Here is a 15446-nt window from a genome sequence, read left to right as displayed (position 1 = left end):
GGACGCTATAGTCACCTGAACAACTTTAGCTTAATGAAGCAGTTTTGGTGTATAGAACATGCCCCTGCTGCCTCACTGCTCAATCCTCTGCCATTTAGGAGTTAAATCCCTGTGTTTATGAACCCTAGTCACACCTCCCTGCACAGCCTTCCATAAACACTTCCTGTAAACAGAGCCCTATTTAGGCTTTTTTTATTGCAAGTTCTGTTTAATTAAGATTTTCTTATCCCCTGCTATGTTGATAGCTTGCTAGACCATGCAAGAGCCTCCTGTATGTGATTAAAGTTCAGTTTAGAGATTGAGATACAATTATTTAAGGTAAATTACATCTGTTTGAAAGTGAAACCAGTTTTTTTTTCATGCAGGCTCTGTCAATCATAGCCAGGGGAGGTGTGGCTAGGGCTGCATAAACAGAAACAAGGTGATTTAACTCCTAAATGACAGTGAATTGAGCAGTAAAATTGCAGGGGAATGACTATACACTAAAACTGCTTTATTTAGCTAACATAATTTAGGTGACTATAGTGTTCCTTTTCTTAATAGCTTGCTAAACCCTGAAAGAGCCTCCTGTATGTAATTAAAGTTCAAGTTACAGAGCAAGATATAAAATTGTTTAAGGTAAATTACATCTGATTGAAAGTAAAACCATTTTTTTTTCATGCAGGCTGTGTCAGAGTCAAGGGAGGTGTGGCAAGGGCTGCATAATTTAACTCCTAAATGACAGTGAATTGAGCAGTAAAACCTGAGAGGCATGATCACTAAATCACTAAAACTGCGTCAGTAAGCTAAAGTTGTTTAGGTGACTATAGTGTTCCTTTAAATAACCATAAGTTCATGACTTCAGTGAATAGCCCCACCATTTTTTGTTTCCCTCCATCATTTAGTCTCACCTTAAAACACTAAAAATATGGCTAGCATACCTCACTACAGCCCCACATGGGGCAGTTCTGAACGTATGGACTTTAAGTGCTCTCTATAGTTCATTCCTTGTAGGAACATCAAAGATTCCTATGAAGTGCAGTAATTAGACTTGCTTGCACTTCAAGAGTGCTATTAGGAGATGCTGACTTAGTCGGAGGTGTGGGGTTAAGGACGGCATGGGATAGGATTAGTTATGGTTGGCTATGACACTTCACCAAGTAGGGTCTCTGGGACTGTGAAGCAAGATGCCAAAGTGGCATGGTATTATTTGACTCTATAAGTTCTCTGTGAACTTGGTGTACACGTGGAGTTATACTGTTCTTGAGGGAATGGAGCAGAATACAAACCTGGTATATTTGAACGGGACACAAAATATGATCTGTTTGATCCTGATCATATAGACTCTGTAAAACATTAAAAATTGCAACTCTGTACACTTAAATTGGTTTTAGGGGGGCCTTACAAGGTCTCAAAAATCTGGCTATGGTCTGTACCCTGGGGCTGTGAGACACACAAGGTCTGTAAAATTACCCATAATAATAAAATAGATTTAAAAAAAAAGAACAATCTTTGGAAGAAGATTAAGAAAATAAGTAAAAAATAAATAAACATAGGTATTGTGTCCAATTGCTCTTAATTAAACACTGGGGATGGTGCAAATATATATCCTTCTGTACAATAAATAAATGGTAACATGCTTATCTCTTCCAGGCCAAAGATGAGCTAATTTGTTTTCCTGGCACTGGAGAGTCCCTTTAACCCCTTAAGGACCAAACTTCTGGAATAAAAGGGAATCATGACATGTCACACATGCCATGTGTCCTTAAGGGGTTAAGTGCATTGGTTTATTCTTTCCATTTATCTATATAGCAGAACTATATTATTGGACTGTTTCCTGCTTTCTTTGTGTTTTTCATATCCTCCCAGGACTGTTGAGGCGCACCTTCCTTTCTTTTTTTTAAATATATCCTTTTATGTAGCATTCATAGATTTGGTGACCTCCATTACACACAGTGGAAAAAAACACCTAGCAAAAGTGCCAAAACAGCTGCAGTTTCAAATTCCAAAAAATGTAAATCAGACACTAAAGGGTTAAACATGTTTCATCAGCGTTTCCTTTTGTGTTTTGGCAGCCACTGGCTGCCTGTGATCAAAAATATAAATTTGTACTCTTACCAAAGTATTCACTGAAACAAAAAATTGGGGGTAATTTTCCAGTGAATTTCAAATTTTAGGCCAAAATAGCCAACATGGAAATTTAAGTGTTGTGGATTTTTTTTAATTTTTTCTTTCTAATTCAGCACTTTTGGTCTAAAATGTGAAATTCCCAACAATTTCCAGGTTTAGTAAATAACTCGGTGAGACTTGCCCTCAATAGCACCTATCACCAATCACTGCAAACAGAATATTTCATCAAACGTGAAGGAGATCGAATAAAAATACAAGTACAAATACTTTAAAAAAAATATATTTTTCAAAATAAAATGCGGTATTTCCTAAAGTTACTATATAACATACACTATAATGCCTTATAATGATTTAAAAATCTTTATTTCACACATTTCACATATGTTTCCCATCAAAACATAAGTATCTCCATCACACAAAAAATAAACAAAATCACTATTTAACCCCTTAAGGACTGAGCCAAATGTACACGTTGTTTAATATGAAAAAAATGGGAGAAAATAAGAAATATTGTTATTTTTTTAGTTCTACATGACATTTTAACTGTCAATGTCATAATACTGTTTGCTTTTACTGAAATAAAATACACATTTGTATTCAGCAAAGTCTCGCGTGTAAAACAGTACCCCTATGTACAGGTTTTATGGTGTTTTGGGAAGTTACAGGGTCAAATATAGCGTGTTACATTTGAAATTGAAATTCGCCAGATTGGTTACGTTGCCTTTGAGACTGTATAGTCGCCCAGGAAATAAATTTACACCCATAATGGCATACCATTTGCAATAGTAGACAACCCAAGGTATTGCAAATGGGGTATGTCCAGTCTTTTTTAGTAGCCATTTGGTCACAAACACTGGCCAAAGTTAGCGTTAGTATTTGTTTGTGTGTGGAAAAATGCAGAAAACGCCAATTTTGGCCAGTGTTTGTGACTAAGTGGCTACTAAAAAAGACTGGACATACCCCATTTGCAATACCTTGGGTTGTCTACTATTGCAAATGGTATGCCATCATAGGGGTAACTTTCATTCTTGGGCTACCATAGGGTCACAAAGGCAACGTAAGCAATCTAGCAAATTTTTATGTGAAAAAAATTAAACACAAGCCTTATATTTGACGCTGTAACTTTTGAAAACACCATAAAACCTGTACATGAGGGGTACTGTTGTACTCGGGAGACTTCACTGAACACAAATATTTGTGTTTCAAAACAGTAAAAAGTATCACAGCAATAATATCGTCCGTGTAAGTGCTGTTTGTGCGTGAAAAATGCAAAAAACATCACTTTTACTGGCGATATCATCGTTGTAATACATTTTACTGTTTTGAAACACTAATATTTGTGTTCAGCGAAGTCTCCCGAGTAAAACAGTACCCCCCATGTACAGGTTTTATGGTGTCTTGGAAAGTTATAGGGTTAAATATAGTGCTAGCAAATTAAATTCCCTATACTTTCGGCATGGGTTGTCAGGCAGGTCCCACTAATTGTAATTAATTAAGATACCTAATTATGTAAAAATATTGCATAAATATATGTGTAGAATTAATATATGTATAATGTATATATGTATAATTTTTTTTATATGTATAATTTTTTGAAAATATTTTTATTTATATATAGGTATATATATAGTGATATATACGTATATATCTATGTATATAGATATATATATATTATTTCGTTCTACGTGTATTTTGATATAAATATATATATATATATATATTAATATCATAATACAGTTAGAACGAAATAACACACATCTATATATTTTTCAATTATTTATATTTAATTATTTTTTTAATTTTATTTTTTAACGTATTTACATATATTTTTTATATTATATATAAATATATATATAACAAAATTATATATATATTTAATAAGTATCAGTCTACGTGTAATTTGATATTAATATATATATATATATCATTATATATATATTAATAGTAAAATACACCTAGACAGTGTATGTGTGTGTGTGTATATGTGTATATATATACTTAGATCATATATATATATATATATAATATATATATATATGATCTAAGTATATTTTATCTTTTTTACACTGATTAATAAATTTTATTTTATTTCCAGCCAGCAGGGGGACTACCTGTCATTACAGTTAGTCCCCCTGCTGGCAATGCCTTAGCCAGCTATCCCGGCCATGTGATTGTTAGGTCCTCGCAAGGACCTCACTCTCACATGGCCGGGGGGGGGTCGGAAGAGGACGGATGTGCCGCGGGGGGCTTTAATATAAAATGTTTAAATATAAAGTGACCGGGTGAGTAAGAGAAGACCGGAGAGCCGCTTAAAATAGGGCGTAATTGTACGCCCTCCGGTCTTAAGGGGTTAATAGATATTCTCACAATAAAAACAAGCATGCATTTAATCATTCATATTTTTCTAATTGGGTGTACATCTAAAACAGTTTGGAAAAGCTGCAGATCTCCTATTTGCAGCCTTGGCAAGTCATTGAGCTGCTTTGGGTAGTCTGTGATTGGACAACCACATAAAGTCTAGTCTGGGCATGAAAGGGAGAAGTCTTTGCAAGGCAGGTGCTCTGTGTGATTGCTGCCTCTTGAGTCTAGAACAGGGGTAGGTAACCTATGGCACATGTGCCATGAATGGCACGTGAGGTGCCTTTCTATGGCACTCAAGGCTGCTAGAGCCAAACAGGCTCTGGCCTATCAGGAATCCCAGTGAAAGTTCCGATATCTGCTAATACGAAAAGGTGGTGAAGGACAATACTCAATTTGTGCATTGCAGCACATAGAGGAAGTGAGCTCAGATCACTTCCTCCCAGCACTTGTAAATGGGAATCCACACAGTAGTACAGTAGCCCGCAGCTGCTGTTGCAGCTCCTTTCCTTGAGCTGTACCTGGCCAGCCTGGTCCCCACTGGAACACAGGGAAGCCACCCACAGTGCTTGATATACACAGAGCTGCAGAATAAACCTCTCCTCATACAAATAATCCGAACAGCCCACACACAAACACAAAACGCAATACACACAAACTCAACACCACTGACAATCCACATACATGCACACAACCCCACATGCAGCCTCTCACATGCAATTCCCCAAACTGCCCCACACATACACACCACCAAATACACAATGTGACATATCCATCCACACACAGAATTCCACAAGCAGGCCTCATACACAGCCCACTTTCATAGGTACATAATACCACAAACTACTCATGAACATATACAATATAATAGCTCAAATACAACGATACAAGGCAACTGCAGTATAAATAACACAAGCAGAATACGGCAACATGCACACCTCAATTTGCTACGGCACATCACAATCTTAATTCGGCACAGTGCTGCAAAAAGGTTGCCTACCCCTGTTCTAGGTCCACTGAGCTAAACTACCAGGAAGGAACAGGCAGACTTGTACAGAAATCCCTGTCAGGCATACTGATCAAATCAAATGTCTGTCAATCAATGGACAAGCAAATCGATTAGTTAGGTTTCTAAGAACGAATCGATTCGTTTGGCCATAGATTAAGTGGCATTTATTTTGTTCAGCACAGCTTAAAGGAATTTGTGCACAAGTCTAGTAACAGGACCGGATGACTGACTGACAACCAGGAGGGTGTAACAAGGCTAAATTCTGCACTGATTGAAAAATAAAAAGATGACACGCTTCAAAAATAATGTTTTAAAAATAGTGCTTTAGTTGTTGGAGTGTTTCTTAAAGGACTCCAGTCTGGACCCTAAAGAACCTGTGCTGGTGTTTAATGTTCTGCTTATTTTGCATTTGCAGATCTCTACAGTCTTGCATTCTCTAAATGAGTGGGACGTTGCAGTTTTGCTAGCAAATGTATAGTTTGGGAGAAAAACCTATTTAAAAATAGGTATTGGTCCAACTTCTCAGTCAAATCTTTGGCACAGACTCTATACCTACAATTTGACTTATAAGGGAGAGCAGGCGTTGCTAGCGGTCAGTTGAGATGCCAGAATGATAGCGTTTCACAGTCGCCGAGGAGGTTTGCCCTGGTTAGGGTACTGTCTCCAAGCAGTGCAAATCACAAAAGACAGCAAGAGAATCAGAGGATGGACAAGAGGTGGATTTTACAAGAAGGTAACACCAGTGAAACACAGATTTTTGGTGCTGGAACGGAAGTGAAATGAGTATACCTTGATAATTTACACTGAATACATCATTTTAGAAGCGATTTAAGACAAATAGCTTTTTAGCTTTTTTCCTTAAAAGGTTCATTTTAATTTGCGTATATCTTATAAGATCAAAAAGTGAATACTGTAAATTTTAATGTAAAGTTAATTATTATAAACCCATGTGGGCAGGACCATCACCACCTCTTGTTCTTCTAAGTCAATCTTATGTGTATGTCTCACAAACCCATTGTACAGCACTGCCGAAAATATTGTCAATCTTCATAATAAAAATAAAAAATATTGATACGAACAGAATACATTTTGTCCACACGCTAACTGCAGTTTATTTTTCTATTCCTTTTTTTTTTTATTTCAAATGAAAACCAGAACTTTTCAGCACTGCGATTCTTTAACAATGTTATTTCTTTTCATATGTTTTCCTTTAATAACTGGACTACCAGCTAACAAAATATATCTGGAAAAAGCAGACTAGTAGAAAAAAAAATATTTTAATTTTTCACAAGATTTAATTTTCCATTTTCTTTGCCATCTTCTTTTATAATATGACAAATGGGACATAACCCAACAATCTGAAATGATGCATAGAAAAAAACAGAGAATTCCAGTTGCTGAATAGAAATTAATATAACTGTAATAATTAATAATGTGCTGCAATTTTACAAAACCTTACTGTCAAAATGTCACTTAAATCATTATTCTCTAAAGTGAGAATTGGTAGAAATGTAAAGTGAATTTCATCTTTAAGGTCAAAATAGCTGAATTGAAAATATTTTCCAAACCAGGTATGCTCCCAGTTTGGCTATTTTGGTCTAAAATTTGAAATTCACTTTGAATTCAATTTCAGACAATTCTAACTTTAGGGAATGATCCTGTCTGTCTCGGATAAAACGGATATTAGTATTATACTTAGAGATAACGGGTTAAAGGAATCCTATAGTGCCAGGAAAACAAACCCGTTTTCCTGGCACAATAGACTCTTGGAGTGCCCCCCTCCCTCGGCGCTGAAGGGGTTAAAACCCCTTCAGCCACTTACCTTAATCCAGCGCCCGGCGCTGGTGACCTCTCCTCCCCCGCCGACATCAGCTTCCGAGTGGAGCCGAAAGCACATGCGCGGCCAGAGGTGCGCACACATTCAAACCCGCCCATAGGAAAGCATTACTCAATGCTTTCCTATAGGGATTTTATTTGATGCTGGATTACGTGAGGACGTCAAATAAGTGTGAATAGCGGAAGCGGCCTCTAGTGGCTGTCAGGGAGACAGCCAGACAGCCACTAGAGGCTGGATTAATCATGCAGTGTAAACATGGCAGTTTCTCTGTTTGCTATAGGCACCCAGACCACTTCAGCTCAATGAAGTGGTCTGGGTGCCAGGTCCTCCTAGTTTTAACCCTGCAGCTGAAAACATAACATGCTATGTTTACACTGCAGGGTTAATCCAGCCTCCCTAGCTGTCCTAGCAGTAGAAAGAGGGAAGTGCTCATGCCATTGTACAGAACACTGTTGAGACCTCACATGGAGTAGTGTACGCTGTACTGGAGACCGTATCTCCAGAAGGATACTGATACTTTAGAGAGAGTTCAGAGAAGGGCTACTAAACTGGTTCATGGATTGCAGGATAAAACTTACAAGGAAAGAAAAAAGAATCTTAACATATATAGCTTGGAGGGAAGACGAAACGAGACTGGGGGTTGGGGGGAAATATGATAGAAACATTTAAATACATAAAGCAGGCTTCCCTAAACTCCGGCCCTCCAGATGTTGCTGAACTACAACTCCATGATTCTATGAATTAAATAGATAGGCTTGGAATCATGGGAGTTGTAGTTCAGCAACATCTGAAAGGGCCGGAGTTTGGGGAAACCTGACATAAAGGGACAGTAAAGGAGGAGAGTATATTTAGCCCCTTAAGGACCAAACTTCTGGAATAAAAGGGAATCATGACATGTCACACATGCCATGTGTCCTTAAGGGGTTAAAAGAAGAAAAACTACCACAACAAGAGGATATAGTTTTAAATTAGAGGGGCAAAGGTTTAAAAATAATATCAGGAAGTATTACTTTACTGAGAGGGTAGTGGTTTAATGGAATAGCCTTCCAGCTGAAGTTGTAGAGGTTAACACAGTGAGGGAGTTTAAGCATGCATGGGATAGGCATAAGGCTATCCTTGCTATAAGATAAGGCCAGGGACCCATTAAAGTACTTAGAAAATGGGGCAGGCTAGATGTTCTGACATTGAAAACACAATTTCACACCACAACCCATAAATTCCCAGATTTTACTAGTAACATGACGTAAAGTCATGATTTTATTAAAGACACGGAGGCGAGTATTATGCATAACTCTTTCTTTATTTCCTCAGCAGCAAAGATAGAGGAATATAAATATTGTCAAAAATGAAAGAAAAACTGTATAGGCATAACGGGTAGCCGATCACATGGTAGAGGAAGTGGCTATATAAGTCCTGTGTCTCCCACAATCCCCCTCTTTCTTGCGAAAACCGAAGACCAGGTAAGAAGAACGATGTCCTACTTGATCAGCACAGGAAACAGGAACAATGCGACAACATCAAGCTAAAAAAAAAAGACAGAGAAATATGGTAATTTCCAGACTCAAAACTGTAGACTTACCAAACAACATTGTAAGGAGTCACAAACAACAAACTGGATTCTGAAATACAAAAGATAAATAATTAGTAAACATAATAAGACGTACCAAACCATCCAATCATATAAATAAACATATATAATCAATACATACCTAATTGAACAGTAAAAACCCGTAGAGTCTCAAGCATCTCGTAACCCCATTCCACACCGGGAGGGCGGGAGGGAATAATACTCGCCTCCGTGTCTTTAATAAAATCATGACTTTACGTCATGTTACTAGTAAAATCTGGGAATTTTATTAAAGACACGGAGGCTCATATTATGCAAGTTCAAAGCTGTGCAACTACTCGAGATGCGATGTGTTCAATAGGTCTGAAATAGAAGTCTCTAAAAGTCGATTCTCTGGACCAATCTGCCGCCCGCATGATATCCTCCAGACGACACCCGACTGAGGAGGCTTTAGAAGCCATCGCTCCTCGTACCGAATGGGGCGTAAACACAGAGGTGTCTATACCCGCAGAGGATAACAGTTCACGTATCCAACGTGCCAGGGTAGGTGTAGAAACCGGTCGATGAGGCGACTTGAAAGATATGAACAAATCGTGTAGATCGGCAGAGCGAAGGGAACTCGTGACATCCAGATAAACTCTGAGGCAATCCACCGGACAGAGCGCCGGACAGCCAGAAAACCTGGGATACGAAAAAGACTTGGATGCAGATTTAGTCCTCCTGGATATATCAAAAGTAACACCCTCTGGGGCGAATGCAACGGCGTCCCAATCCATGGCCCTGACGTCAGAGACCCTCTTGCAAGAGATCAAACAGAGTAACATAACCAACTTGGATGACAGTCGTTTCAAAGTCAGCTCCTGATTCGGGTACCATGAGGAGAGGAACTGCAACATCATGTTAACGTCCCAAAAGGCAGAGAAGCGAGGCCGAGGAGGACGAGCAAGGCGGATACCCTTGAGAAGACGACATACAAAAGGATGCCTGCCGACAGGGGAACCATCCAAACCCCTGTGTCCGGCCGAGATAGCCGAGCGGGAGAGGTTAATCGTGCGGTACGCCTTGCCTGAGTCAAACAGGGACGTGAGGAATTCCAGGATCAAAGGTAGAGGGGCAGATACGGGATCCACTGCCCGTTCCATGCACCAACCAGACCACGATCTCCATGAAGTTCGATAGGCAGTTCGTGTGCCAGGGGCCCAGGCGTTATCGAGGAGTAGGAGAGTTGTCTGCGGAACGTCTGGGACAATCCAAGGTCCCCTGAAAGGAACCACGCTATCAGGGGTAGCTGGTGTTGTAATACTAGCCCGTGTGGGTTCCCATCCGGGTCTAGAAGGAGGTCCTGGAGGATTGGAATCAACCGAGGATAATCGATCGACAACTCCATCAAGCGGGGAAACCATGGTCGAGATCTCCAAAGCGGGGTGATTAGCGCTACACGACAGTCGTGGCGAACCAGTTTCGAGATCGTGCGCGCTATCATGTTGAATGGAGGGAATGCGTATAGCAGGCCCCGCGGCCATTCTTGAAGGAAGGCATCGGTCGCCACCGCTGCCGGATCCGGCCTCCAACTGAAGAACTTCGGCAGTTGAGTGTTCAGTCGAGATGCGAACAGATCCATCTGGAACTTTCCCCACAACATGTCCAGGCTCTGGAACACCGAAGTGTGTAGACGCCAATCTCCAGAGTCTCTTAAGTGTCTGGAATTCCAATCCGCTCCCGAATTGTCTAGTCCCGGAATGTGTTCCGCTGTTACCGAAACGTTGTTGAAGAGGCAGAATTGCCAGAAATCTTTCGCCAGAATTGCCAACATCTTGGACTTCGTACCCCCCAGGTGGTTTATGTAGCGGACCGCTGATACGTTGTCCATCTTGAGGAGAACGCAGCAATTCGCCCGTCCTGGGGTAAGGCTGCGGATCGCGAAAGCCCCAGTCAGGAGTTCCAGGCAGTTGATGTGCAACGATTTTTCCACGTCGGACCATCTGCCTCCTGTGGAAACGTCGCCACAACGAGCACCCCAGCCGTGCAAGCTGGCATCTGATTCGATCACTACGTCCGGGATGGAGCCGAAGATGGCTCTCCCATTCCACGCCTCCATGTGTGCTAACCACCACACCAACTCGTCTCTGGACTCTGCGTCCAAGCGTATCCGAGACTCGTAGGAGTGACCTGACCGAAGGTGTGACCCTTTGAGTCGCTGGAGGGCCCGGTAGTGTAGTGGGCCCGGGAAGATCGCCTGAATAGAGGCCGCGAGAAGGCCAATTATTCTCGCCAGCAGTCTGACGGACAAGTCTGCGACACGCAGAGCTCTTCGAATCTCCTTCTGAATGGCCTTCACCTTGGAACTCGGTAGAAACAGGAACTGTTGGACGGAGTCCACTCTGAACCCCAGGAACTCTATGGACTGTGCGGGATCCAGGACCGATTTGTCCCAGTTGATCAGAAAACCCAACTTCTGTAGCAGGGCGGTAGTCCATTCCAGGTGTAGAAGGAGATCCTCCTTCGATTGGGACAAAATCAGAATGTCGTCCAGGTAAACAATGAGGCGAACCCCTCGGGTACGGAGGAACGCCATCACAGGCTTCATAAGCTTGGTGAAGCACCAGGGAGCCGAAGAGAGACCGAAAGGCAGGCAGGTGAAACGCCAACGCCGCCCGTGCCATGTGAAATGGAGATAATCTCTGAATTCCAGAGCAATGGGGACCGTGAAGTAAGCGTCCTTCAGGTCTAGTTTGGCCAGCCAGTCTGACTGGCGCAGAAGGTCCCTGAGGCAGTGTATACCTTCCATCTGGAAGTGTTGGTAACGCAGGAAGGCGTGGAGGGGACGAAGATTTATTACAGGGCGAACTCCGCCTCCTTTCTTGGGCACCAGGAACAGATTGCTCGTAAAGCCCTTGGCGGCGAACGGCAGTTCCTCTATAGCGCCCTTGGAGAGCATCTCTCCGACCTCCGCGGAGATCATCTCGTCTTGTTCCCGTGGAAGGGACAGTTCTCTGGGGGAATAAAACTGGACAGGCACTGAAACAAAATCTAGGCGATACCCCTTTACACACTGCAGAACCCAAGCATCCGAGGTGAGCTTCGTCCACTCTCGGTAAAATAAGGCCAGCCTCCCTGCTACCTGAACGGGAGGGAAAGAAAGGGTACTCACCGTAAGGACGTCTGCTGGTGGTACCACTGCGGGGGTATCTGGAGCCCCAAGCCCGACCTCTGGCTGGGAAGAAGGGAGGGGTCCTTTGGTCTTGAAATCCCCGGGAGGGAAAAAAGGAACCTCTGGTGGCGCGGAATGCGCCTCGGAAACCCCGGCCGGGTGGACGGTTCCTGCTACGCCCGGCCCCTCCGAAAACCTTAGGCGCGAACACGCGTTTCATGCTCGCCTGCGCCTTGTCAATCGCCGTGAAGGTCTTGACATACGACCCCATGTCTTTCACGAAGGAGGTACCAAACAGTAAACCCTCTTCTGTCGGGTCAGGTTCCGCCACAGTCATAGTGGCCAGCTTAGGGTCTATTTTTAATAATATCGCCTTACGCCTTTCTGCAGACATCGCCGTATTGGCGTTCCCCAGCAAGCATATGGCCCGTTGGACCCAACCTATGGCCACGTCTACGTCCAAAACTGAATCCCCAGCTTTAGCAGCATCTAGAATCTCATAGAGCTTCGAGAGGGGTCCCAGTGTATCCAGGATCTTGTCCTGGCATCCCTTCAGGGAATTGTCAAGACCCTTTTTGGGCTTCCAGCCCGACTTACCCAGGAACTGGGCAATCTGTGGGTCAATATCTGGGGTTTTGCCCGCAGCGCCCGGGAGAGAAGGGCGTGGGCATTCGGCCCGTAGCTTATTGCGGCCTTCTCTGGAAAGGGGTGTGCGGATACGTTTGGCCACATACTGGGCAATATGATCCGGGGGAACCCATTCAGCGGACCGGGGGTGACGCAGGTCGTCTGGGTCAAACAGGGGGTTACCCTGAGGATCAAGGATCGTTTTGTCATCCCCAGAAAGGCCTAATACTGGACCCCGGGCCTTGGCGGAGGACTCTGATGGGTTAACGCCCGTAAGGGGCAAATCCTCTCCAGATACATCATCATCATCAAAGGAGTCATACTCCATATAGTCGGATTCCTCCTCCACACTCCGGTCGGTATCCGACCCATCATCAAGGGCTCTAGCCCGTTTCCATAATCTAGCCTTTTTAGCCCGGCCAGGGGCTCTTTTGCGCGTGGGGTGCGCGCCATCTGTGACCGCCTCAAGCGTGTCAGTCATGGCAGGTAGAACCTGCATCGAGGAGTGGGAGCCGACATGTTTGGACTTGGCCTTTGCCTTACGGGCTCCAGGCACAGTCTGAGCAGGGGAGGGGGACCCCACACCCGTAGGGGCGGGGGAGGCCAGAGCAAGCAAAACCAGGGAGTGCATGGATTGCGAAAAAGAAGTAGTAACAGCCCCCATGGCCGAGGCAATAGCCTTCTGAATGGAGGAGGCCATAGTGGCTTCCAGCATGGCCTGAAACTCTTGGGAGGCCATAGCACCCTCAGCACTGTCTGAGTGAAAATCCCCAGGGGGACCTGTAGGCCCATCCTCCCTATCCTGCATGATGCAAAGCTGTAGTGGGCAACTAAAGAAAATAAACCGCTAAATGACATTAAGGTGAATAAAGGAGAGCAAAGGGTTGAGTAACCCACAGAAAGCGATACACACAGACCGTCTAGCGTTCCCAGGGGACCCGGCAAAGCAAAGGTGACCGCACGGCAGCACAGGGGAAGGATCGAGGTCCGCCCAAGATGGCCGCCGCACGTGAGGGAAGGCGCACGCGACCGGGCACTCGGCGGGGGAAGGGGCTCGTGCACCCGACCCGCCGAGCCCGCCCGCGAGCGGGGAAGAATGCGTGCGCAGCCGCGGCCGAAAACAGAGCGGTCGCGGCAAAAGCACAGAGCCGGGAGCCATGCGGAAGCACGAGGAGGGAAGGGCAGGCTACAGGAATCCCCGGTAGGGAGAAGAGCACTAAGGGGTCCCAGGGGGAACGCTAGCGGTAACAGGTAAAAACTGTACAAGCTATAAATCAGTATACAACGAAAAATCAATACAAGTAAACGATTATCAAAATTGAGTCAGAGAGAAGCAAAAACACTTATCTGTCTGAGGAAGCAGCAAAGAAAGAGGGGGATTGTGGGAGACACAGGACTTATATAGCCACTTCCTCTACCATGTGATCGGCTACCCGTTATGCCTATACAGTTTTTCTTTCATTTTTGACAATATTTATATTCCTCTATCTTTGCTGCTGAGGAAATAAAGAAAGAGTTATGCATAATATGAGCCTCCGTGTCTTTAATAAAATTAAATTATATAGAAGAATGTATGCACTGGAAAAAAACAAAAACTAAAAACTAAACAGTGTGCATTATCTTGAAACTAAGAATTCGTCTGAATCTTAATTAGCCAGAGGCAATGTCAGAGTGCAGCTATATTTATTTTTCAGAAAACTAAAAGAGAACACATCTTTTTCATTTGCATTCATCACTTTATGACATCAATTTAAATATAAAGTGACCAGTGAACACAACAATCAGGCCAAATGCCTCTATGAGTTAAACTGCAATACAGCTCTGCTAGCTTGCCTTGAGATTATTTTGCTTTCATTTGGGGTACATTTGTGCTAATGGAAAATTAGTCATGCACTTATTCTTGTTTACTGTGAAGTATTTTTGATGTGCATTAGACTTTCTAAGTTTGGCAGTAGCAACATATTTTAGGTTGTGGATTTTTTTACTAGGACACATGCTAAACTTCAGCCATGCATGGTTGCAATCCCATGTGTAAGTGAGTAGAGGCACAAACAAGAAGAGATTATGTTTAGAACATATAGGATAATGAACTTTTTCAAACAACCAAATACGGTGTAAATAATAACATTGAGATTTCAAGAACTTGGAACATCATTTCTAGCAGGCTAAGTAAGGGTATACTTTTAAAACCAGATAAGTGTTAAATGAAAAGGTTCCACAAGGCTCCACAAGCTTTATATATAAGTGCAAAATTATATCACGTTTGATATAAGCCACTCCCCTCAGCGCATTTACTTGCGCTGCACAGAACAAATACAGGTCCTTTTTCTCATGCTAGAGCTCTTCATCAGGGCTCTGCGCATTGAACCAACATGCTCACTATGAGAGGGTCGTGCTTGTCATTAGTGATGACAAAACCCTCTCTGGCCCCGCCCCCTTCTCAGGGGACCGCTGTGATTGAAAAATGCCTGGGATGAATTTTTTTCCCAGTCCGGCCCTGTCCCTTATTGATGGCAGTTATATCTCCTCCTCTGCCCTACTAAAAATGTGTATGGTGTGCACTTGCTATACAAATCCCCACCTCCTCTGACTGACTCCTACACAGCTTACTTCAGCTGTCAGCTTAGGCAGCAATCCTATTTAATTCATATGATGAATGGAATTACTGCCAAGTGCTCCACTATATATCTCATAAACCAAATGCTCAGTTTCAATGAAAATAATAGTAACATGCTGATTGGTTAAGTCATTTCCTGGTCTGAGATCTCTGTAAATCCTGTAAAGCTTG

General features: G+C 43.0%; 1 protein-coding gene across 3 annotated transcripts in view; it reads right to left on the bottom strand.

Annotated features, from left to right (window-relative positions):
* PCGF5 (polycomb group ring finger 5) overlaps positions 1-15446 on the bottom strand; it is a 125321-nt gene that overhangs the window by 32369 nt on the left and 77506 nt on the right. The gene's annotated exons all lie outside the window — the stretch shown is intronic.

This window comes from Pelobates fuscus, chromosome 10 (assembly GCF_036172605.1).
Source record: "Pelobates fuscus isolate aPelFus1 chromosome 10, aPelFus1.pri, whole genome shotgun sequence".
NCBI lineage: Eukaryota > Metazoa > Chordata > Amphibia > Anura > Pelobatidae > Pelobates > Pelobates fuscus.
The sequence above is the reverse complement of the archived record's forward strand: the minus strand, read 5'-3'. Positions and strand labels throughout refer to the sequence as shown.